Genomic DNA, 25,937 nt, shown 5'->3' with positions numbered 1-25,937 from the left:
GCACTGACTCCCCTGGGGAGACTCCAGAAGTACCCCAAGATCCATGTCAGCACTGGAGAGGAATCCTCAGGTTCCGGCCCCTACTCCACACAAGGTCTTAGGCCAAGGCATCGATTGGCGAGGAATCCCGAGAAGCCCCCGAGGAATTCGCATGGGGACTGGCCTTTCCTGAGGCCACCAGAGAGGGTCCCGGAGGTCCCCGTCGTAAGTCGAGAGCACCTGCCGCAACTCGAGAAAATCCAGGAATTTTTGCCCTCCAGGCGAGATGAGGCTCATTTCCGCTGAGGCTTCTCGAGGCTAATCACATCTAACCACTGGAACTTCCAAAGGGTCCTTCACACCCTTGCTGTAACTCAAGAAGTTCCCCGACATACCCGTCTCCACTCGAAAGGAAGCACGAGAGTCCCGCACACATCCAGGGGAGCCCCGTTTCCGCCTCCTAGCTCGAGATGAGGGATCCTTTCTCTGTTTCGTAGGGAAAGAATTCCCGTCGTTCCCGTCGCATCTCAAGAGGAAGCGCTCCCCACAGGAAAGGCGAGAGGAACTCCAGGGTCGTGCCAGCATTCCAAGAGTCCCCTAGATCTGTCAGTCCATTCCAGAGGAACCTGTCTTCCCTGCACTGCCTTGACGCTCAACCGAGGATCGACGCCCACCACGTGTGCACGTGGGACAGCCCTGAGGGAAAGCCTCGTGGGAAAGCCTCGTGGGAAAGACTCGAGGGAAAACCATAGATCATTTGCTCCACGCGGCGGACCGCATGACACTGCTGCTACCGCTCTGGAGGAAAGCGCAAGTGCATGCCCGCATTTGAGACGAGGACTGACTCCCCTGGGGAGACTCCAGAAGTACCCCAAGATCCATGTCAGCACTGGAGAGGAATCCTCAGGTTCCGGCCCCGACTCCACACAAGGTCGTAGGCCCCGGCATCGACGGGAGAGGAATCCCGAGAGGCCCCTGAAGAACTCGCATGGGGACTGGCATTTCCTGAGGCCACCAGAGCGGGTCCCGGAAATCCCCGTCGTAAGTCGAGAGGACCTGCCGCAACTCGAGAAAATCCAGGAGGTTTTGCCCTCTAGGCGAGATGAGGCCCATTTCCGCTGAGGCTTCTCGAGTCTAATCACATCTAACCACTGGAACTTCCAAAGGGTCCTTCACACCCTTGCTGCAACTCAAGAAGTTCCCCGACATACCCGTCTCCACTCGAGAGGAAGCACGAGGGTCCCGCACACATCCAGGGGAGCCCCGTTTCCGCCTCCTAGCTCGAGATGAGGGATCCTTTCCCTGTTTCGTAGGGAAAGAATTCCCGGCGTTCCCGTCGCATCTCAAGAGGAGGCGCTCTCCACAGGAAAGGCGAGAGGAACTCCAGGGTCGTGCCACCATTTCAAGAGTTCCCCAGATGTGTCAGTCCATTCCAGAGGAACCTGTTTTCCCTTCACTGCCTTCACGTTCAAGCCGAGGATCGGCTCCCACCACGTGTGCACGTGGGACAGCCCTGTGGGAAAGCCTCGTGGGAAAGCCTCGTGGGAAAGAATCGAGGGAAAACCATAGATCATTTGACCACGCGGCGGACTGTGTGACACTGCTGCTACCGCTCTGGAGGAAAGCCCAAGTGCATGCCCGCATTCGAGACGAGGACTGACTCCCCTGGGGAGACTCCAGAAGTACCCCAAGATCCATGTCAGCACTGGAGAGGAATACTCAGGTCCGGCCCCGACTCCACACAAGGTCTTAGGCCCCGTCATCGACGGGAGAGGAATCCCGACAGGCCCCCGAGGAACTCGCATGGGGACTGGCCTTTCCTGAGGCCACCAGAGCGGGACCTGAGGTCCCCGTCGTAAGGCGAGAGAACCTGTCGCAACTCGAGAAAATCCAGGAGGTTTTGCCCTCCAGGCGAGATGAGGCCCATTTCCGCTGAGGCTTCTCGAGGCTAAACACATCTAACCACTGGAACTTCCAAAGGGTCCTTCACACCGTTGCTGCAACTCAAGACGTTCCCCGACATACCCGTCTCCACTCGAGAGGAAGCACGAGAGTCCCGCACACATCCAGGGGAGCCCCGTTTCCGCCTCCTAGCTCGAGATGAGGGTTCCTTTCCCTGTTTCGTAGGGAAAGAATTCCCGGCGTTCCCGTCGCATCTCAAGAGGAAGCGCTCCCCACAGGAAAGGCGAGAGGAACCCCAGGGTCGTGCCACCATTCCAAGAGTCCCCCAGATCTGTCAGTCCATTCCAGAGGAACCTGTCTTCCCTGCACTGCCTTGAGGTTCAAGCCGAGGATCGACGCCCACCACGTGTGCACGTGGGACAGCCCTGAGGGAAAGCCTCGTGGGAAAGCCTCGTGGGAAAGACACGAGGGAAAACCATAGATCCTTTGATCCACGCGGCGGACTGCGTGACACTGCTGCTACCGCTCTGGAGGAAAGCGCAAGGGCATGCCCGCATTCGAGACTAGCACTGACTCCCCTGGGGAGACTCCAGAAGTACCCCAAGATCCATGTCAGCACTGGAGAGGAATCCTCAGGTTCCGGCCCCGACTCCACACAAGGTCTTAGGCCAAGGCATCGATTGGCGAGGAATCCCGAGAAGCCCCCGAGCAATTCGCATGGGGACTGGCCTTTCCTGAGGCCACCAGAGAGGGTCCCGGAGGTCCCCGTCGTAAGTCGAGAGCACCTGCCGCAACTCGAGAAAATCCAGGAGGTTTTGCCCTCCAGGCGAGATGAGGCCCATTTCCGCTGAGGCTTCTCGAGGCTAATAACATCTAACCACTGGAACTTCCAAAGGGTCCTTCACACCCTTGCTGCAACTCAAGAAGTTCCCCGACATACCCGTCTCCACTCGAAAGGAAGCACGAGAGTCCCGCACACATCCAGGGGAGCCCCGTTTCCGCCTCCTAGCTCGAGATGAGGGATCCTTTCCCTGTTTCGTAGGGAAAGAATTCCCGTCGTTCCCGTCGCATCTCAAGAGGAAGCGCTCTCCACAGGAAAGGCGAGAGGAACTCCAGGGTCGTGCCACCATTCCAAGAGTCCCACAGATCTGTCAGTCCATTCCAGAGGAACCTGTCTTCCCTGCACTGCCTTGACGCTCAACCGAGGATCGACGCCCACCACGTGTGCACGTGGGACAGCCCTGAGGGAAAGCCTCGTGGGAAAGCCTCGTGGGAAAGACTCGAGGGAAATCCATAAATCCTTTGATCCACGTGGCGGACTGCGTGACACTGCTGCTACCGCTCTGGAGGAAAGCGCAAGTGCATGCCCGCATTTGAGACGAGGTCTGACTCCCCTGGGGAGACTCCAGAAGTACCCCAAGGTCCATGTCAGCACTGGAGAGGAATCCTCAGGTTCCGGCCCCGACTCCACACAAGGTCTTAGGTCCCGGCATCGACGGGAGAGGAATCCCGAGAGGCCCCCGAGGAACTCGCATGGGGACTGGCCTTTCCTGAGGCAACCAGAGCGGGTCCCTGAGGTCCCCGTCGTAAGTCGAGAGCACCTGCCGCAACTCGAGAAATCCAGGAAGTATTGCCCTACAGGCGAGATGAGGCCCATTTCCGCTGAGGCTTCTCGAGGCTAATCACATCTAACCACTGGAACTTCCAAAGGGTCCTTCACACCCTTGCTGCAACTCAAGAAGTTCCCCGACATACCCGTCACCACTCGAGAGGAAGCACGAGGGTCCCGCACACATCCAAGGGAGCCCCGTTTCCGCCTCCTAGCTCGAGATGAGGGATCCTTTCCCTGTTTCGTAGGGAAAGAATTCCCGGCGTTCCCGTCGCATCTCAAGAGGAGGCGTTCCCCACAGGAAAGGCGAGAGGAACTCCAGGGTCGTGCCACCATTCCAAGAGTCCCCCAGATGTGTCAGTCCATTCCAGAGGAACCTGTTTTCCCTGCACTGCCTTGACTTTCAAGCCGAAGATCGACTCCCACCACGTGTGCACGTGGGACCGCCCTGTGGGAAAGCCTCGTGGGAAAGCCTCGTGGGAAAGACTCGAGGGAAAACCATAGATCCTTTGATCCACGCGGCGGAATACATGACACTGCTGCTACCGCTCTGGAGGAAAGTGCACGGGCATGCCCGCATTCGAGACGAGGACTGACTCCCCTGGGGAGACTCCAGAAGTACCCCAAGATCCATGTCAGCACTGGAGAGGAATACTCAGGTACGGCCCCGACTTCACACAAGGTCTTAGGCCCCGGCATCGACGGCAGAGGAATCCCGAGAGGCCCCCGAGGAACTCGCATGGGGACTGGCCTTTTCTGAGGCCACCAGAGCGGGTCCTGAGGTCCCCGTCGTAAGGCGAGAGCACCTGTCGCAACTCGAGAAAATCCAGGAGGTTTTGCCCTCCAGGCGAGATGAGGCCCATTTCCCCTGAGGCTTCTCGAGGCTAATAACATCTAACCACTGGAACTTCTAAAGGGTCCTTCACACCGTTGCTGCAACTCAAGAAGTTCCCCGACATACCCGTCTCCACTCGAGAGGAAGCACGAGAGTCCTGCACACATCCAGGGGAGCCCCGTTTCCGCCTCCTAGCTCGAGATGAGGGATCCTTTCCCTGTTTCGTAGGGAAAGAATTCCCGGCCTTCCCGTCGCATCTCAAGACGAAGCGCTCCCCACAGGAAAGGCGAGAGGAACTCCAGGGTCGTGCCACCATTCCAAGAGTCCCCCAGATGTGTCAGTCCATTCCAGAGGAATCTGTCTTCCCTGCACTGCCTTGACGTTCAAGCCGAGGATCGACGCCCACCACGTGTGCACGTGGGACAGCCCTGTGGGAAAGCCTCGTGGGAAAGCCTCGTGGGAAAGACTCGAGGTAAAACCATAGATCCTTTGATCCACGCGGCGGACTGCGTGACACTGCTGCTACCGCTCTGGAGGAAAGCGCAAGTGCATGCCCGCATTCGAAACGAGCACTGATTCCCCTAGGGAGGCTCCTGAAGTACCCCAAGATCCATGTCAGCACTGGAGAGGAATCCTCAGGTTCCGGCCCCGATTCCACACAAGGTCTTAGGCCAAGGCATCGATTGGCGAGGAATCCCGAGAAGCCCCCGAGGAATTCGCATGGGGACTGGCCTTTCCTGAGGCCACCAGAGCGAGTCCCAGAGGTCCCCGTCGTAAGTCGAGAGCACCTGCCGCAACTCGAGAAAATCCAGGAGGTTTTGCCCTCCAGGCGAGATGAGGCTCATTTCCGCTGAGGCTTCTCGAGGCTAATCACATCTAACCACTGGAACTTCCAAAGGGTCCTTCACACCCTTGCTGCAACTCAAGAAGTTCCCCGACATACCCGTCTCCACTCGAGAGGAAGCACGAGGGTCCGCACACATCCAGGGGAGCCCCGTTTCCGCCTCCTAGCTCGAGATGAGGGATCCTTTCCCTGTTTCGTAGGGAAAGAATTCCCGGCGTTCCCGTCGCATCTCAAGAGGAGGCGCTCTCCACAGGAAAGGCGAGAGGAACTCCAGGGTCGTGCCACCATTCCAAGAGTCCCCCAGATGTGTCAGTCCATTGCAGAGGAACTTGTTTTCCCTGCACTGCTTTGACGTTCAAGCCGAGGATCGACTCCCACCACGTGTGCACGTGGGACAGCCCTGTGGGAAAGCCTCGTGGGAAAGCCTCGTGGGAAAGACTCGAGGGAAAACCATAGATCCTTTGATCCACGCGGCGGACTGCGTGACACTGCTGCTACCGTTCTGGAGGAAAGCGCAAGTGCATGCCCGCATTCGAGACGAGGACTGACTCCCCTGGGGAGACTCCAGAAGTACCCCAAGATCCATGTCAGCACTGGAGAGGAATCCTCAGGTTCCGGCCCCGACTCCACACAAGGTCGTAGGCCCCGGCATCGACGGGAGAGGAATCCCGAGAGGCCCCTGAAGAACTCGCATGGGGACTGGCATTTCCTGAGGCCACCAGAGCGGGTCCCGGAGGTCCCCGTCGTAAGTCGAGAGGACCTGCCGCAACTCGAGAAAATGCAGGAGGTTTTGCCCTCCAGGCGAGTTGAGGCCCATTTCCGCTGAGGCTTCTCGAGGCTAATCACATCTAACCACTGGAACTTCCAAAGGGTCCTTCACACCCTTGCTGCAACTCAAGAAGTTCCCCAACATACCCGTCTCCACTGGAGAGGAAGCACGAGTGTCCTGCACCCACCCAGGGGAGCCCCGTTTCCGCTTCCTAGCTCCAGATGAGGGATCCTTTCCCTGTTTCGTAGGGAAAGAATTCCCGGCGTTCCCGTGGCATCTCAAGAAGAGGCGCTCTCCACAGGAAAGGCGAGAGGAACTCCAGGGTCGTGCCACCATTCCAAGAGTCCCCCAGATGTGTCAGTCCATTCCAGAGGAACCTGTTTTCCCTGCACTGCCTTGACGTTCAAGCCGAGGATCGACTCCCACCACGTGTGCACGTGGGACAGCCCTGTGGGAAAGCCTCGTGGGAAAGAATCGTGGGAAAGACTCGAGGGAAAACCATAGATCCTTTGATCCACGCGGCGGACGGCGTGACACTGCTGCTACCGCTCTGGAGGAAAGCGCAAGTGCATGCCCGCATTCGAGACGAGGACTGACTCCCCTGGGGAGACTCCAGAAGTACCCCTAGATCCATGTCAGCACTGGAGAGGAATCCTCAGGTTCCGGCCCCGACTCCACACAAGGTCTTAGGCCCCGGCATCGACGGGAAAGGATTCCCAAGAGGCCCCCGAGGAACTCGCATGGGGACTGGCCTTTCCTGAGGCCACCAGAGAGGGTCCCTGAGGTCGCCGTCGTAAGTCGAGAGCACCTGCCGCAACTCGAGAAATTCCAGGAGGTTTTGCCCTCCAGGCGAGATGAGGCCCATTTCCGCTGATGCTTCTCGAGGCTAATCACATCTAACCACTGGAACTTCCAAAGGGTCCTTCACACCCGTGCTGCAACTCAAGAAGTTCCCCGACATAACCGTCTCCACTCGAGAGGAAGCAGGAGGTTCCCGCACACATCCAGGGGAGCCCCGTTTCCGCCTCGTAGCTCGAGATGAGGGATCCTTTCCCTGTTTTGCAGGGAAAGAATTCCCGGCGTTCCCGTCGCATCTCAAGAGGAGGGGCCCTCAACAGGAAAGGGGTGAGGATCTCCAGAGTCGTGCCACCATTCCAAGAGACCCCCAGATGTGTCAGTCCATTACAGAGGAGCCTGTTTTCCCTGCACTGCCTTGACGTTCAAGCCGAGGATCGACTCCCACCACGTGTGCACGTGGAACAGCCCTGTGGGAAAGCCTCGTGGGAAAGCACCGTGGGAAAGACTCGAGGGAAAACCATAGATCCTTTGATCCACGCGGCGGACTGCGTGACACTGCTGCTACCGCTCTGGACGAAAGCGCAAGTGCAGGCCCGCATTCGAGACGAGGACTGACTCCCCTGGGGAGACTCCAGAAGTACCCCAAGATCCATGTCAGCACTGGAGAGGAATCCTCAGGTTCCGGCCCCGAATCCACACAAGGTCTTAGTCCCCAGCATCGACGGGAGAGGAATCCCGAGAGGCCCCCGAGGAACTCGCATGGGGACTGGCCTTTCCTGAGGCCACCAGAGCGGGTCCCTGAGGTCCTCGTCGTAAGTCGAGAGCACCTGCCGCAACTAGAGAAAATCCAGGAGGTTTTGCCCTCCAGGCAAGATGAGGCCCATTTCCCCTGAGGCTTCTCGAGGCTAATCACGTCCAACCACTGGAACTTCCTAAGGGTCCTTCACACCCTTGCTGCAACTCAAGAAGTTCCCCGACATACCCGTCTCCACTCGAGAGGAAGCACGTGGGGTCCCGCACACATCCAGGGGAGCCCCGTTTCCGCCTCCTAGCTCGAGATGAGGGATCCTTTCCCTGTTTCGTAGGGAAAGAATTCCCGGTGTTCCCGTCGAATCTCAAGAGGAGGCGCTCTCCACAGGAACGGGGAGAGGAACTCCAGGGTCGTGCCACCATTCCAAGAGTCCCCCAGATGTGTCAGTCCATTCCAGAGGAACCTGTTTTCCCTGCACTGCCTTGACGTTCAAGCCGAGGATCGACTCCTACCACGTGTGCACGTGGGACAGCCCTGTGGGAAAGCCCCGTGGGAAAGCCTCGTGGGAAAGACTCGAGGGAAAACCATAGATCCTTTGATCCACGCGGCGGACTCCGTGACACTGCTGCTACCGCTCTGGAGGAAAGCACAAGTGCATGCCCGCATTCGAGACGAGCACTGACTCCCCTGGGGAGACTCCAGAAGTACCCCAAGATCCATGTCAGCACTGGAGAGGAATCCTCAGCTTCCGGACCCGACTCAACACAAGGTCTTAGGCCCCGGCATCGACGGGAGAGGAATCCCGAGAGGCCCCCGAGGAACTCGCATGGGGACTGGCCTTTCCTGAGGCCACCAGAGCGGGTCCCTGTGGTCCCCGTCGTAAGTCGAGAGCACCTGCCGCAACTCGAGAAAATCCAGGAGGTTTTGCCCTCCAGGCGAGATGAGGCCCATTTCCGCTGAGGCTTCTCGAGGCTAATCACATCTAACCAATGGAACTTCCAAAGGGTCCTTCACACCCTTGCTGCAACTCAAGAAGTTCCCCAACATACCCGTCTCCACTCGAGAGGAAGCACGAGGGTCCCGCACACATCCAGGGGAGCACCGTTTCCGCCTTCCAGCTCGAGATGAGGGATCCTTTCCTTGTTTCGTAGGGAAAGAATTCCCGGCGTTCCCGTCGCATCTCAAGAGGAGGCGCTCTCCACAGGAAAGGCGAGAGGAACTCCAGGGTCGTGCCACCATTCCAAGAGACCCCAGATGTGTCAGTCCATTCCAGAGGAACCTGTTTTCCATGTACTGCCTTGACGTTCAAGCCGAAGATAGACTCCCACCACGTGTGCACGTGGGACAGCCCTGTGGGAAAGCCTCGTAGGAAAGCCTCGTGGGAAAGACTCGAGGGAAAACCATAGATCCTTTGATCCACGCGGCGGACTGCGTGACACTGCTGCTACCGCTCTGGAGGAAAGCGCAAGTGCATGCCCGCATTCGAGACGAGGACTGACTCACCTGGGGAGACTCCAGAAGTACCCCAAGATCCATGTCAGCACTGGAGAGGAATCCTCAGGTTCCGGCCCCGACTCCACACAAGGTCTTAGGCCCCGGCATCGACGGGAGAGGAATCCCGAGAGGCCCCCGAGGAAGTCGCATGGGGACTGGCCTTTCCTGAGGCCACCAGAGCGGGTCCCTGAGGTCCCCGTCGTAAGTCGAGAGCACCTGCCGCAACTCTAGTAAATCAAGGAGGTTTTGCCCTCCAGGCGAGATGAGGTCCATTTCCGCTGAGGCTTCTCGAGGCTAATCACATCTAACAACTATAACTTCCAAAGGGTCCTTCACACCCTTGCTGCAACTCAAGAAGTTCCCCGACATATCCGTCTCCACTCGAGAGGAAGCACGAGGGTCCCGCACACATCCAGAGGAGCCCCGTTTCCGCCTCCTAGCTCGAAATGAGGGATCCTTTCCCTGTTTCGTAGGGAAAGAATTCCCGGCGTTCCCGTCGCATCTCAAGAGGAGGCGCTCTCCACAGGAAAGGCGAGAGGAACTCCAGGGTCGTGCCACCATTCCAAGAGTCCCCCAGATGTGTCAGTCCATTCCAGAGGAACCTGTTTTCCCTGCACTGCCTTGACGTTCAAGCCGAGGATCGACTCCCACCACGTGTGCACGAGGGACAGCCCTGTGGGAAAGCCTCGTGGGAAAGCCTCGTGGGAAAGACTCGAGGGAAAACCATAGATCCTTTGATCCACGCGGCGGACTGCGTGACACTGCTGCTACCGCTCTGGAGGAAAGCGCAAGTGCATGCCCGCATTCGGGACGAGGACTGACTCCCCTGGGGAGACTCCAGAAGTACCCCAAGATCCATGTCAGCACTGGAGAGGAATCCTCAGGTTCCGGCCCCGAATCCACACAAGGTCTTAGTCCCCGGCATCGACGGGAGAGGAATCCTGAGAGGCCCCCGAGGAACTCGCATGGGGACTGGCCTTTCCTGAGGCCACCAGAGCGGGTCCCTGAGGTCCCCGTCGTAAGTCGAGAGCACCTGCCACAACTCGAGAAAATCCAGGAGGTTTTGCCCTCCAGGCGAGATGAGGCCCATTTCCGCTGAGGCTTCTCGAGGCTAATCACGTCTAACCACTGGAACTTCCTAAGGGTCCTTCTCACCCTTGCTGCAACTCAAGCAGTTCCGCGACATACCCGTCTCCACTCGAGAGGAAGCACGTGGGGTCCCGCACACATCCAGGGGAGCCCCGTTTCCGCCTCCTAGCTCGAGATGAGGGATCCTTTCCCTGTTTCGTAGGGAAAGAATTCCCGGCGTTCCCGTCGCATCTCAAGAGGAGGCTCTCTCCACAGGAAAGGCGAGAGGAACTCCAGGGTCGTGCCACCATTCCAAGAGTCCCCCAGATGGGTCAGTCCATTCCAGAGGAACCTGTTTTCCCTGCACTGCCTTGACGTTCAAGCCGACGATCGACTCCCACCACGTGTGCACGTGGGACAGCCCTGTGGGAAAGCCTCGTGGGAAAGCCTCGTGGGAAAGACTCGAGGGAAAACCATAGATCCTTTGATCCCCGCGGCGGACTGCGTGACACTGCTGCTACCGCTCTGGAGGAAAGCGCAAGTGCATGCCCGCATTCGAGACGGGGACTGACTCCCCTGGGGAGACTCCAGAAGTACCCCAAGATCCATGCCAGCACTGGAGAGGAATCCTTCAGGTTCCGGTCCCGACTCCACACAAGGTCTTAGGCCCCGGCATCCACGGGAGGGGAATCCCGAGAGGCCCCCGAGGAACTCGCATGGGGACTGGCCTTTCCTGAGGCCACCAGAGCGCGTCCCTGAGGTCCCCGTCGTAAGACGAGAGCACCTGCCGCAACTCGAGAAAATACAGGAGGTTTTGCCCTCCAGCCGAGATGAAGCCCAATTCCGCTGAGGCTTCTCGAGGCTAATCACATCTAACCACTGGAACTTTCAAAGGGTCCTTCACACCCTTGCTGCAACTCAAGAAGTTCCCCGACATACCCGTCTCCACTCGAGAGGAAGCAGGAGGGTCCCGCACACATCCACGGGAGCCCCGTTTCCGCCTCCTAGCTTGAGATGAGGGATCATTTCCCTGTTTCGTAGGGAAAGAATTCACGGCGTTCCCTTCGCATCTCAAGAGGAGGCGCTCTCCACAGGAAAGGGGAGAGGAACTCCAGGGTCGTGCCACCATTCCAAGAGACCCCCAGATGTGTCAGTCCATTCCAGAGGAACCTGTTTTCCCTGCACTGCCTTGATGTTCAAGCCGAGGATCGACTCCCACCACGTGTGAACGTGGGACAGCCCTGTGGGAAAGCCTCGTGGGAAAGCCTCGTGGGAAAGACTCGAGGGAAAACCATAGATCCTTTGATCCACGCGGCGGACTGCGTGACACTGCTGCCACCGCTCTGGAGGAAAGCGCAAGTGCATGCCCGCATTCGAGACGAGGAATGACTCCCCTGGGGAGACTCCAGAAGTACCCCAAGATCCATGTCAGCACTGGAGAGGAATCCTCAGGTTCCGGCCTCGACTCCACACAAGGTCTTAGGCCCCGGCATCAACGGGAGAGGAATCCCGAGAGGCCCCCGAAGAGCTCGCATGGGGACTGGCCTTCCTGAGGCCACCAGAGCGGGTCCCTGAGGTCCCCGTCGTAAGTCGAGAGCACCTGCCGCAACTCGAGAAAATCCAGGAGGTTTTGCCCTCCAGGCGAGATGAGGCCCATTTCCGCTGAGGCTTCTCGAGGCTAATCACATCTAACCACTGGAACTTCCAAAGGGTCCTTCACACCCTTGCTGCAACTCAAGAAGTTCCCCAACATACCCGTCTCCACTCGAGAGGAAGAACGTTGGGTGCCGCACACATCCAGGGGAGCCCCGTTTCCGCCTCCTAGTTCGAGATGAGGGATCCTATCCCTATTTCGTAGGGAAAGAATTCCCGGCGTTCCCTTCGCATCTCAAGAGGAGGCGCTCTCCACAGGAAAGGCGAGAGCAACTCCAGGGTCGTGACACCATTCCACGAGTCCCCCAGATGTGTCAGTCCATTCCAGAGGAACCTGTTTTCCCTGAACTGCCTTGACGTTCAAGCCGAGGATCGACTCCCACCACGTGTGCACGTGGGACAGCCCTGTGGGAAAGCCTCGTGGGACAGCCTCGTGGGAAAGACTCGAGGGAAAACCAAAGATCCTTTTGTCCACGCGCGGACTGTGTTACACTGCTGCTACCGCTCTGGAGGAAAGCGCAAGTGCATGCCCTCATTCGAGACGAAGACTGACTCCCCTGTGGAGACTCCAGAAGTATCCCAAGATCCATGTCAGCACTGGAGAGGAATCCTCAGGTTTCTGCCCCGACTCCACACAAGGTCTTAGGCCCCGGCATCGACGGGAGAGGAATCCCAAGAGGCCCTCGAGGAACTCGCATGGGGACTGGCCTTTCATGAGGCCACCAGAGCGGGTCCCTGAGGTCCCCGTCGTAAGTCGAGAGTACCTGCCGCAACTCGAGAAAATCCAGGAGGTTTTGCCCTCCAGGCGAGATGAGGCCCATTTCCTCTGAGGCTTCTCGAAGCTAATCACATCTAACCACTGGAACATCCAAAGGGTCCTTCTCACCCTTGCTGCAACTCAAGAAGTTCCCCGACATACCCGTCTCCACTCGAGAGGAAGCATGAGGGTCAAGCACACATCCAGGGGAGCCCCGTTTCCGCCTCCTAGCTCGAGATGAGGGATCCTTTCCCTGTTTCGTAGGGAAAGAATTCCCGGCGTTCCCGTCGCATCTCAAGAGGAGCCGCTCTCCACAGGAGAGGCGAGAGGAACTCCAGGGTCGTGCCACCATTCCAAGGGTCCCCCAGATGTGTCAGTCCATTCCAGAGGAACCTGTTTTCCCTGCACTGCCTTGACGTTCAAGCCGAGGATCGACTCCCACCACGTGTGCACGTGGGACAGCCCTGTGGGAAAGCCTCGTGGGAAAGCCTCGTGGGAAAGACTCGAGGGAAAACCATAGATCCTTTGATCCACGCGGCGGACTGCGTGACACTGCTGCTACCGCTCTGGAGGAAAGCGCAAGTGCATGGCCGCATTCGAGACGAGGACTGACTCCCCTCGGGAGACTCCAGAAGTACACCAAGATCCATGTCAGCACTGGAGAGGAATCCTCAGGTTCCGGCCCCGACTACACACAAGGTCTTAGGCCCCGGCATCGACGGGAGAGGAATCCCGAGAGGCCCCCGAGGAACTCGCATGGGGACTGGCCTTTCCTGAGGCCACCAGAGCGGGTCCCTGAGGTTCCCGTCGTAAGTTGAGAGCACCTGCCGCAACTCGAGAAAATCCAGGAGGTTTTGCCCTCCAGGCGAGATGAGGCCCATTTCCTCTGAGGCTTCTCGAGGCTAATCACATCTAACCACTGGAACTTCCAAAGGGTCCTTCACACCCTTGCTGCAACTCAAGAAGTTCCCTGACATACCCGTCTCCACTCGAGAGGAAGCACATGGGGTCCCGCACACATCCAGGGGAGCCCCGTTTCTGCCTCCTAGCTCGAGATGAGGGATCCTTTCCCTGTTTCGTAGGGAAAGAATTCCCGGCGTTCCCGTGGCATCTCAAGAGGAGGCGCTCTCCACAGGAAAGGGGAGAGGAACTCCAGGGTCGTGCCACCATTCCAAGAGACCCCCAGATGTGTCAGTCCATTCCAGAGGAACCTGTTTTCCCTGCACTGCCTTGACGTTCAAGCCGAGGATCGACTCCCACCACGTGTGCACGTGGGACAGCCCTGTGGGAAAGCCTCGTGGGAAAGCCTCGTGGGAAAGACTCGAGGGAAAACCATAGATCCTTTGATCCACGCGGCGGACTGCGTGACACTGCTGCTACCGCTCTGGAGGAAAGCGCAAGTGCATGCCCGCATTCGAGACGAGGACTGACTCCCCTGGGGAGACTCCAGAAGTACCCCAAGATCCATGTCAGCACTGGAGAGGAATCCTCAGGTTCCGGCCCCGACTCCACACATGGACTTAGGCCCCGGCATCGACGGGAGAGGAATCCCGAGAGCCCCCCGAGGAACTCGCATGGGGACTGGCCTTTCCTGAGGCCACCAGAGCGGGTCCCTGTGGTCCCCGTCGTAAGTCGAGAGCACCTGCCGCAACTCGAGAAAATCCAGGAGGTTTTGCCCTCCAGGCGAGATGAGGCCCATTTCCGCTGAGGCTTCTCGAGGCTAATCACATCTAACCAATGGAACTTCCAAAGGGTCCTTCACACCCTTGCTGCAACTCAAGAAGTTCCCCAACATACCCGTCTCCACTCGAGAGGAAGCACGAGGGTCCCGCACACATCCAGGGGAGCACCGTTTCCGCCTTCCAGCTCGAGATGAGGGATCCTTTCCTTGTTTCGTAGGGAAAGAATTCCCGGCGTTCCCGTCGCATCTCAAGAGGAGGCGCTCTCCACAGGAAAGGCGAGAGGAACTCCAGGGTCGTGCCACCATTCCAAGAGACCCCAGATGTGTCAGTCCATTCCAGAGGAACCTGTTTTCCATGTACTGCCTTGACGTTCAAGCCGAAGATAGACTCCCACCACGTGTGCACGTGGGACAGCCCTGTGGGAAAGCCTCGTAGGAAAGCCTCGTGGGAAAGACTCGAGGGAAAACCATAGATCCTTTGATCCACGCGGCGGACTGCGTGACACTGCTGCTACCGCTCTGGAGGAAAGCCCAAGTGCATGCCCGCATTCGAGACGAGGACTGACTCACCTGGGGAGACTCCAGAAGTACCCCAAGATCCATGTCAGCACTGGAGAGGAATCCTCAGGTTCCGGCCCCGACTCCACACAAGGTCTTAGGCCCCGGCATCGACGGGAGAGGAATCCCGAGAGGCCCCCGAGGAACTCGCATGGGGACTGGCCTTTCCTGAGGCCTCCAGAGCGGGTCCCTGAGGTACCCGTCGTAAGTCGAGAGCACCTGCCGCAACTCGAGAAAATCCAGGAGGTTTTGCCCTCCATGCGAGATGAGGCCCATTTCCGCTGAGGCTTCTCGAGGCTAATCATATCTAACCACTGGAACTTCCAAGGGGTCCTTCACACCCATGCTGCAACTCAAGCAGTTCCACGACATACCCGTCTCCACTCTAGAGGAAGCACGTGGGGTCCCGCACACATCCAGGGGAGCCCCGTTTCCGCCTCCTAGCTCGAGATGAGGGATCCTTTCCCTGTTTCGAAGGGAAAGAATTCCCGGCGTTCCCGTCGCATCTCAAGAGGAGGCGCTCTCCACAGGTAAGGCGAGAGGAACTCCAGGGTCGTGCCACTATTCCAAGAGTCCCCCAGATGTGTCTGTCCATTCCAGAGGAAACTGTTTTCCCTGCACTGCCTTGACGTTCAAGCAGAGGATCGACTCCCACCACGTGTGCACGTGGGACAGCCCTGTGGGAAAGCCTCGTGGGAAAGCCTCATGGGAAAGACTCGAGGGAAAAGCATAGATCCTTTGATCCATGCTGCGGACTGCGTGACACTGCTGCTACCACTCTGGAGGAAAGCGCAAGTGCATGCCCGCATTCGAGACGAGGACTGACTCCCCTGGGGAGACTCCAGAATTACCCCAAGATCCATGTCAGCACTGGTGAGGAATCCTCAGGTCCCGGCCCCGACTCCACACAAGGTCTTAGGCCCCGGCATCGACGGGAGAGGAATCCCGAGAGGCCCCCGAGGAACTCGCATGGGGACTGGCCGTTCCTGAGGCCACCAGAGCGGGTCCCTGAGGTCCACGTCATAAGTCGAGAGCACCTGCCGCAACTCGAGAAAATCCACGAGGTGTTGCCCTCCAGGCGAGATGAGGCCCTTTTCCGCTGAGGCTTCTCGAGGCTAATCACATCTAACCACTGGAACTTCCAAAGGGTCCTTCACACCCTTGCTGCACCTCAAGCAGTTCCGCGACATTCCCGTCTCCACTCGAGAGGAAGCACGTGGGTTCCCGCACACATCCAGGGGAGCCCCGTTTCCGCCTCCTAGCTCGAGATGAGGGATCCTTTCCCTGTTTCGTAGGGAAAGAATTCACGGCGTTCCCGTCGCATCTCAAGAGGAGTCGCTCTCCACAGGTAAGGCGAGAGGAACTCCAGGGTCGTGGCACCATTCCAAGAGGCCACCAGATATGTCAGTCCATTCCAGAGGAACCTGTTTTCCCTGCACTGCCTTGACGTTCAAGCCGAGGATCGACTCCCACCACGTGTGCACGTGGGACAGCCCTGTGGGAAAGCCTCGTGGGAAAGCCTCGTGGGAAAGACTCGAGGGAAAACCATAGATCCTTTGATCCACGCGGCCGACTGCGTAACACTCCTGCTACTGCTATGAAGGAAAGCGCAAGTGCATGCCCGCATTCGAAACGAGGACTGACTCCCCTGGGGAGACTCCAGAAATACCCCAAGATCCATGTCAGCACTGGAGAGGAATCCTCAGGTTTCTGCCCCGACTCCACACAAGGTCTTAGGCCCCGGCATCGACAGGAGAGGAATCCCAAGAGGCCCTCGAGGAACTCGCATGGGGACTGGCCTTTCATGAGGCCACCAGAGCGGGTCCCTGAGGTCCCCGTCTTAAGTCGAGAGCACCTGCCGCAACTCGAGAAAATCCAGGAGGTTTTGCCCTCCAGGCGAGATGAGGCCCATTTCCCCTGAGGCTTCTCGAGGCTAATCACATCTAACCACTGGAACTTCCAAAGGGTCCTTCACACCCTTGCTGCAACTCAAGCAGTTCCGTGACATACCCGTCTCCACTCGAGAGCAAGCACTTGGGGTCCCGCACACATCCAGGGGAGCCCCGTTTCCGCCTCCTAGCTCGAGATGAGGGATCCTTTCCCTGTTTCGTAGGGAAAGAATTCCCGGCGTTCCCGTCGCATCTCAGGAGGAGGTGCTCTCCACAGGAAAGGCGAGAGGAACTCCAGGGTCATGCCACCATTCCAAGAGTCCCCCAGATGTGTCAGTCCATTCCAGAGGAACCTGTTTTCCCTGAACTGCATTGACGTTCAAGCCGTGGATCGACTCGCACCACGTGTGCACTTGGGACAGACCTGTGGGAAAGCCTCGTGGGAAAGCCTCGTGGGAAAGACTCGAGGGAAAACCATAGATCCTTTGATCCACGCGGCGGACTGCGAAACACGGCTGCTACCGCTCTGGAGGAAAGCGCAAGTGCATGCCCGCATTCGAGACGAGGACTGACTCCCCTGGGGAGACTCCAGAAGTACCCCAAGATCCATGTCAGCACTGGAGAGGAATCCTCAGGTTCCGGCCCCGACTCCACACAAGGTCTTAGGCCCCGGCATCGACGGGAGAGGAATCCCGAGAGGCCCCCGAGGAACTCACATGGGGACTGGCCTTTCCTGAGGCCACCAGAGCGGGTCCCTGAGGTCCTCGTCGTAAGTCGAGAGCACCTGCCGCAACTCGAGAAAATCCAGGAGGTGTTGCCCTCCAGGCGAGATGAGGCCCATTTCCGCTGAGGCTTCTCGAGGCTAATCACATCTAACCACTGGAACTTCCAAAGGGTCCTTAACACCCTTGCTGTAACTCAAGAAGTTCCACGACATAACCGTCTCCACTCGAGAGGAAGCACGTGGGGTCCCGCACACATCCAGGGGAGCCCCGTTTCCGCCTCCTAGCTCGAGATGACGGATCCTTTCCCTGTTTCGTAGGGAAAGAATTCCCGGCGTTCTCGTGGCATCTCAAGAGGAGGCGCTCTCCACAGGAAAGGCGAGAGGAACACCAGGGTCGTGCCACCATTCCAAGAGTCCCCCAGATGTGTCAGTCCATTCCAGAGGAACCTGTTTTCCCTGCACTGCCTTGACGTTCAAGCCGAGGATGGACGCCCACCACGTGTGCACCTGTGACAGCCCTGTGGGAAAGCCTCGTGGGAAAGCCTCGTGGGAAAGACTCGAGGGAAAAGCATAGATCCTTTGATCCACGCGGCGGATTGCGTGACACTGCTGCTACCGCTCTGGAGGAAAGCGCAAGTGCATGCCCGCATTCGAGACGGGGACTGACTCCCCTGGGGAGACTCCAGAAGTACCCCAAGATCCATGTCAGCACTGGAGAGGAATCCTCAGGTTCCGGCCCCGACTCCACACAAGGTCTTTGGCCCCGGCATCCACGGGAGAGGAATCCCGAGAGGCCCCCGAGGAACTCGCATGGGGACTGGCCGTTCCTGAGGCCACCAGAGCGGGTCCCTGAGGTCCCCGTCGTAAGTCGAGAGCACCTGCCGCAACTCGAGAAAATCCAGGAGGTTTTGCCCTCCAGGCGAGATGAGGCCCATTTCCGCTGAGGCTTCTCGAGGCTAATCACATCTAACCACTGGAACTTCCAAAGGGTCCTTCACACCCTTGCTGCAACTCAAGCAGTTCCGCGACATACCCGTCTCCACTCTAGAGGAAGCACGTGGGGTCCCGCACACATCCAGGGGAGCCCCGTTTCCGCCTCCTAGCTCGAGATGAGGGATCCTTTCCCTGTTTCGTAGGGAAAGAATTCCCGGCGTTCCCGTCGCATCTCAAGACGAGGCGCTCTCCACAGGAAAGGAGAGAGGAACTCCAGGGTCGTGCCACCATTCCAAGAGTCCCCCAGATGTGTCAGTCCATTCCAGAGGAACCTGTTTTCCCCGCACTGACTTGACGTTCAAGCCGAGGATCGACTCCCACCACGTGTGCACGTGGGACAGCCCTGTGGGAAAGCCTCGTGGGAAAGCCTCGTGGGAAAGACTCGAGGGAAAACCATAGATCCTTTGATCCACGCGGCGGACTGCGTGACACTGCTGCTACCGCTCTGGAGGAAAGCGCAAGTGCATGCCCGCATTCGAGACGAGGACTGACTCCCCTGGGGAGACTCCAGAAGTACCCCAAGATCCATGTCAGCACTGGAGAGGAATCCTCAGGTTCCGGCCCCGACTCCACACAAGGTCTTAGGCCCCGGCATCCACGGGAGAGGAATCCCGAGAGGCCCCCGAGGAACTCGCATGGGGACTGGCCTTTCCTGAGGCCACCAGAGCGGGTCCCTGAGGTCCCCGTCGTAAGTCGAGAGCACCTGCCGCAACTCGAGAAAATCCAGGAGGTTTTGCCCTCCAGGCGAGATGAGGCCCATTTCCGCTGAGGCTTCCCGAGGCTAATCACATCTAACCACTGGAACTTCCAAAGGGTCCTTCACACCCTTGCTGCAACTCAAGCAGTTCCGCGACATACCCGTCTCCACTCGAGAGGAAGCACGTGGGGTCCCGCACACATCCAGGGGAGCCCCGTTTCCGCCTCCTAGCTCGAGATGAGGGAACCTTTCCCTGTTTCGTAGGGAAAGAATTCCCGGCGTTCCCGTGGCATCTCAAGAGGAGGCGCTCTCCACAGGAAAGGCGAGAGGAACACCAGGGTCGTGCCACCATTCCAAGAGTCCCCCAGATGTGTCAGCCCATTCCAGAGGAACCTGTTTTCCCTGCACTGCCTTGACGTTCAAGCCGAGGATCGACTCACACCACGTGTGCACGTGGGACAGCCCTGTGGGAAAGCCTCGTGGGAAAGCCTCGTGGGAAAGACTCGAGGGAAAAGCATAGATCCTTTGATCCACGGGGCGGATTGCGTGACACTGCTGCTACCGCTCTGGAGGAAAGCGCAAGTGCATGCCCGCATTCGAGACGGGGACTGACTCCCCTGGAGAGACTCCAGAAGTACCCCAAGATCCATGTCAGCACTGGAGAGGAATCCTCAGGTTCCGGTCCCGACTGCACACAAGGTCTTAGGCCCCGGCATCCACGGGAGAGGAATCCCGAGAGGCCCCCGTGGAACTCGCATGGGGACTGGCCTTTCCTGAGGCCACCAGAGCGCGTCCCTGAGGTCCCCGTCGTAAGACGAGAGCACCTGCCGCAACTCGAGAAAATACAGTAGGTTTTGCCCTCCAGCCGAGATGAAGCCCAATTCCGCTGAGGCTTCTCGAGGCTAATCACATCTAACCACTGGAACTTTCAAAGGGTCCTTCACACCCTTGCTGCAACTCAAGAAGTTCCCCGACATACCCGTCTCCACTCGAGAGGAAGCACGAGGGTCTCGCACACATCCACGGGAGCCCCGTTTCCGCCTCCTAGCTTGAGATGAGGGATCCTTTCCCTGTTTCGTAGGGAAAGAATTCCCGGCGTTCCCTTCGCATCTCAAGAGGAGGCGCTCTCCACAGGAAAGGGGAGAGGAACTCCAGGGTCGTGCCACCATTCCAAGAGACCCCCAGATGTGTCAGTCCATTCCAGAGGAACCTGTTTTCCCTGCACTGCCTTGACGTTCAAGCCGAGGATCGACTCCCACCACGTGTGCACGTGGGACAGCCCTGTGGGAAAGCCTCGTGGGAAAGCCTCGTGGGAAAGACTCGAGGGAAAACCATAGATCCTTTGATCCACGCGGCGGACTGCGTCACACTGCTGCTACCGCTCTGGAGGAAAGCGCAAGTGCATGCCCGCATTCGAGACGAGGACTGACTCCCCTGGGGAGACTCCAGAAGTACCCCAAGATCCATGTCAGCACTGGAGAGGAATCCTCAGGTTCCGGCCCCGACTCCACACATGGACTTAGGCCCCGGCATCGACGGGAGAGGAATCCCGAGAGCCCCCCGAGGAACTCGCATGGGGACTGGCCTTTCCTGAGGCCACCAGAGCGGGTCCCTGTGGTCCCCGTCGTAAGTCGAGAGCACCTGCCGCAACTCGAGAAAATCCAGGAGGTTTTGCCCTCCAGGCGAGATGAGGCCCATTTCCGCTGAGGCTTCTCGAGGCTAATCACATCTAACCAATGGAACTTCCAAAGGGTCCTTCACACCCTTGCTGCAACTCAAGAAGTTCCCCAACATACCCGTCTCCACTCGAGAGGAAGCACGAGGGTCCCGCACACATCCAGGGGAGCACCGTTTCCGCCTTCCAGCTCGAAATGAGGGATCCTTTCCTTGTTTCGTAGGGAAAGAATTCCCGGCGTTCCCGTCGCATCTCAAGAGGAGGCACTCTCCACAGGAAAGGCGAGAGGAACTCCAGGGTCGTGCCACCATTCCAAGAGACCCCAGATGTGTCAGTCCATTCCAGAGGAACCTGTTTTCCATGTACTGCCTTGACGTTCAAGCCGAAGATAGACTCCCACCACGTGTGCACGTGGGACAGCCCTGTGGGAAAGCCTCGTAGGAAAGCCTCGTGGGAAAGACTCGAGGGAAAACCATAGATCCTTTGATCCACGCGGCGGACTGCGTGACACTGCTGCTACCGCTCTGGAGGAAAGCCCAAGTGCATGCCCGCATTCGAGACGAGGACTGACTCACCTGGGGAGACTCCAGAAGTACCCCAAGATCCATGTCAGCACTGGAGAGGAATCCTCAGGTTCCGGCCCCGACTCCACACAAGGTCTTAGGCCCCGGCATCGACGGGAGAGGAATCCCGAGAGGCCCCCGAGGAACTCGCATGGGGACTGGCCTTTCCTGAGGCCTCCAGAGCGGGTCCCTGAGGTCCCCGTCGTAAGTCGAGAGCACCTGCCGCAACTCGAGAAAATCCAGGAGGTTTTGCCCTCCATGCGAGATGAGGCCCATTTCCGCTGAGGCTTCTCGAGGCTAATCATATCTAACCACTGGAACTTCCAAGGGGTCCTTCACACCCATGCTGCAACTCAAGCAGTTCCACGACATACCCGTCTCCACTCTAGAGGAAGCACGTGGGGTCCCGCACACATCCAGGGGAGCCCCGTTTCCGCCTCCTAGCTCGAGATGAGGGATCCTTTCCCTGTTTCGAAGGGAAAGAATTCCCGGCGTTCCCGTCGCATCTCAAGAGGAGGCGCTCTCCACAGGTAAGGCGAGAGGAACTCCAGGGTCGTGCCACTATTCCAAGAGTCCCCCAGATGTGTCTGTCCATTCCAGAGGAAACTGTTTTCCCTGCACTGCCTTGACGTTCAAGCAGAGGATCGACTCCCACCACGTGTGCACGTGGGACAGCCCTGTGGGAAAGCCTCGTGGGAAAGCCTCATGGGAAAGACTCGAGGGAAAAGCATAGATCCTTTGATCCATGCTGCGGACTGCGTGACACTGCTGCTACCACTCTGGAGGAAAGCGCAAGTGCATGCCCGCATTCGAGACGAGGACTGACTCCCCTGGGGAGACTCCAGAATTACCCCAAGATCCATGTCAGCACTGGTGAGGAATCCTCAGGTCCCGGCCCCGACTCCACACAAGGTCTTAGGCCCCGGCATCGACGGGAGAGGAATCCCGAGAGGCCCCCGAGGAACTCGCATGGGGACTGGCCGTTCCTGAGGCCACCAGAGCGGGTCCCTGAGGTCCACGTCATAAGTCGAGAGCACCTGCCGCAACTCGAGAAAATCCACGAGGTGTTGCCCTCCAGGCGAGATGAGGCCCTTTTCCGCTGAGGCTTCTCGAGGCTAATCACATCTAACCACTGGAACTTCCAAAGGGTCCTTCACACCCTTGCTGCACCTCAAGCAGTTCCGCGACATTCCCGTCTCCACTCGAGAGGAAGCACGTGGGTTCCCGCACACATCCAGGGGAGCCCCGTTTCCGCCTCCTAGCTCGAGATGAGGGATCCTTTCCCTGTTTCGTAGGGAAAGAATTCACGGCGTTCCCGTCGCATCTCAAGAGGAGTCGCTCTCCACAGGTAAGGCGAGAGGAACTCCAGGGTCGTGGCACCATTCCAAGAGGCCACCAGATATGTCAGTCCATTCCAGAGGAACCTGTTTTCCCTGCACTGCCTTGACGTTCAAGCCGAGGATCGACTCCCACCACGTGTGCACGTGGGACAGCCCTGTGGGAAAGCCTCGTGGGAAAGCCTCGTGGGAAAGACTCGAGGGAAAACCATAGATCCTTTGATCCACGCGGCCGACTGCGTAACACTCCTGCTACTGCTATGAAGGAAAGCGCAAGTGCATGCCCGCATTCGAAACGAGGACTGACTCCCCTGGGGAGACTCCAGAAATACCCCAAGATCCATGTCAGCACTGGAGAGGAATCCTCAGGTTTCTGCCCCGACTCCACACAAGGTCTTAGGCCCCGGCATCGACAGGAGAGGAATCCCAAGAGGCCCTCGAGGAACTCGCATGGGGACTGGCCTTTCATGAGGCCACCAGAGCGGGTCCCTGAGGTCCCCGTCGTAAGTCGAGAGCACCTGCCGCAACTCGAGAAAATCCAGGAGGTTTTGCCCTCCAGGCGAGATGAGGCCCATTTCCCCTGAGGCTTCTCGAGGCTAATCACATCTAACCACTGGAACTTCCAAAGGGTCCTTCACACCCTTGCTGCAACTCAAGCAGTTCCGTGACATACCCGTCTCCACTCGAGAGCAAGCACTTGGGGTCCCGCACACATCCAGGGGAGCCCCGTTTCCGCCTCCTAGCTCGAGATGAGGGATCCTTTCCCTGTTTCGTAGGGAAAGAATTCCCGGCGTTCCCGTCGCATCTCAGGAGGAGGTGCTCTCCACAGGAAAGGCGAGAGGAACTCCAGGGTCATGCCACCATTCCAAGAGTCCCCCAGATGTGTCAGTCCATTCCAGAGGAACCTGTTTTCCCTGAACTGCATTGACGTTCAAGCCGTGGATCGACTCGCACCACGTGTGCACTTGGGACAGACCTGTGGGAAAGCCTCGTGGGAAAGCCTCGTGGGAAAGACTCGAGGGAAAACCATAGATCCTTTGATCCACGCGGCGGACTGCGAGACACGGCTGCTACCGCTCTGGAGGAAAGCGCAAGTGCATGCCCGCATTCGAGACGAGGACTGACTCCCCTGGGGAGACTCCAGAAGTACCCCAAGATCCATGTCAGCACTGGAGAGGAATCCTCAGGTTCCGGCCCCGACTCCACACAAGCTCTTAGGCCCCGGCATCGACCGGAGAGGAATCCCGAGAGGCCCCCGAGGAACTCACATGGGGACTGGCCTTTCCTGAGGCCACCAGAGCGGGTCCCTGAGGTCCTCGTCGTAAGTCGAGAGCACCTGCCGCAACTCGAGAAAATCCAGGAGGTGTTGCCCTCCAGGCGAGATGAGGCCCATTTCCGCTGAGGCTTCTCGAGGCTAATCACATCTAACCACTGGAACTTCCAAAGGGTCCTTAACACCCTTGCTGTAACTCAAGAAGTTCCACGACATAACCGTCTCCACTCGAGAGGAAGCACGTGGGGTCCCGCACACATCCAGGGGAGCCCCGTTTCCGCCTCCTAGCTCGAGATGACGGATCCTTTCCCTGTTTCGTAGGGAAAGAATTCCCGGCGTTCCCGTGGCATCTCAAGAGGAGGCGCTCTCCACAGGAAAGGCGAGAGGAACACCAGGGTCGTGCCACCATTCCAAGAGTCCCCCAGATGTGTCAGTCCATTCCAGAGGAACCTGTTTTCCCTGCACTGCCTTGACGTTCAAGCCGAGGATGGACGCCCACCACGTGTGCACGTGGGACAGCCCTGTGGGAAAGCCTCGTGGGAAAGCCTCGTGGGAAAGACTCGAGGGAAAAGCATAGATCCTTTGATCCACGCGGCGGATTGCGTGACACTGCTGCTACCGCTCTGGAGGAAAGCGCAAGTGCATGCCCGCATTCGAGACGGGGACTGACTCCCCTGGGGAGACTCCAGAAGTACCCCAAGATCCATGTCAGCACTGGAGAGGAATCCTCAGGTTCCGGCCCCGACTCCACACAAGGTCTTTGGCCCCGGCATCCACGGGAGAGGAATCCCGAGAGGCCCCCGAGGAACTCGCATGGGGACTGGCCGTTCCTGAGGCCACCAGAGCGGGTCCCTGAGGTCCCCGTCGTAAGTCGAGAGCACCTGCCGCAACTCGAGAAAATCCAGGAGGTTTTGCCCTCCAGGCGAGATGAGGCCCATTTCCGCTGAGGCTTCTCGAGGCTAATCACATCTAACCACTGGAACTTCCAAAGGGTCCTTCACACCCTTGCTGCAACTCAAGCAGTTCCGCGACATACCCGTCTCCACTCTAGAGGAAGCACGTGGGGTCCCGCACACATCCAGGGGAGCCCCGTTTCCGCCTCCTAGCTCGAGATGAGGGATCCTTTCCCTGTTTCGTAGGGAAAGAATTCCCGGCGTTCCCGTCGCATCTCAAGACGAGGCGCTCTCCACAGGAAAGGAGAGAGGAACTCCAGGGTCGTGCCACCATTCCAAGAGTCCCCCAGATGTGTCAGTCCATTCCAGAGGAACCTGTTTTCCCCGCACTGACTTGACGTTCAAGCCGAGGATCGACTCCCACCACGTGTGCACGTGGGACAGCCCTGTGGGAAAGCCTCGTGGGAAAGCCTCGTGGGAAAGACTCGAGGGAAAACCATAGATCCTTTGATCCACGCGGCGGACTGCGTGACACTGCTGCTACCGCTCTGGAGGAAAGCGCAAGTGCATGCCCGCATTCGAGACGAGGACTGACTCCCCTGGGGAGACTCCAGAAGTACCCCAAGATCCATGTCAGCACTGGAGAGGAATCCTCAGGTTCCGGCCCCGACTCCACACAAGGTCTTAGGCCCCGGCATCCACGGGAGAGGAATCCCGAGAGGCCCCCGAGGAACTCGCATGGGGACTGGCCTTTCCTGAGGCCACCAGAGCGGGTCCCTGAGGTCCCCGTCGTAAGTCGAGAGCACCTGCCGCAACTCGAGAAAATCCAGGAGGTTTTGCCCTCCAGGCGAGATGAGGCCCATTTCCGCTGAGGCTTCCCGAGGCTAATCACATCTAACCACTGGAACTTCCAAAGGGTCCTTCACACCCTTGCTGCAACTCAAGCAGTTCCGCGACATACCCGTCTCCACTCGAGAGGAAGCACGTGGGGTCCCGCACACATCCAGGGGAGCCCCGTTTCCGCCTCCTAGCTCGAGATGAGGGAACCTTTCCCTGTTTCGTAGGGAAAGAATTCCCGGCGTTCCCGTCGCATCTCAAGAGGAGGCGCTCTCCACAGGAAAGGCGAGAGGAACACCAGGGTCGTGCCACCATTCCAAGAGTCCCCCAGATGTGTCAGCCCATTCCAGAGGAACCT

Source organism: Ovis canadensis, chromosome 21, assembly GCF_042477335.2.
Source record: "Ovis canadensis isolate MfBH-ARS-UI-01 breed Bighorn chromosome 21, ARS-UI_OviCan_v2, whole genome shotgun sequence".
NCBI lineage: Eukaryota > Metazoa > Chordata > Mammalia > Artiodactyla > Bovidae > Ovis > Ovis canadensis.
The sequence above is the reverse complement of the archived record's forward strand: the minus strand, read 5'-3'. Positions refer to the sequence as shown.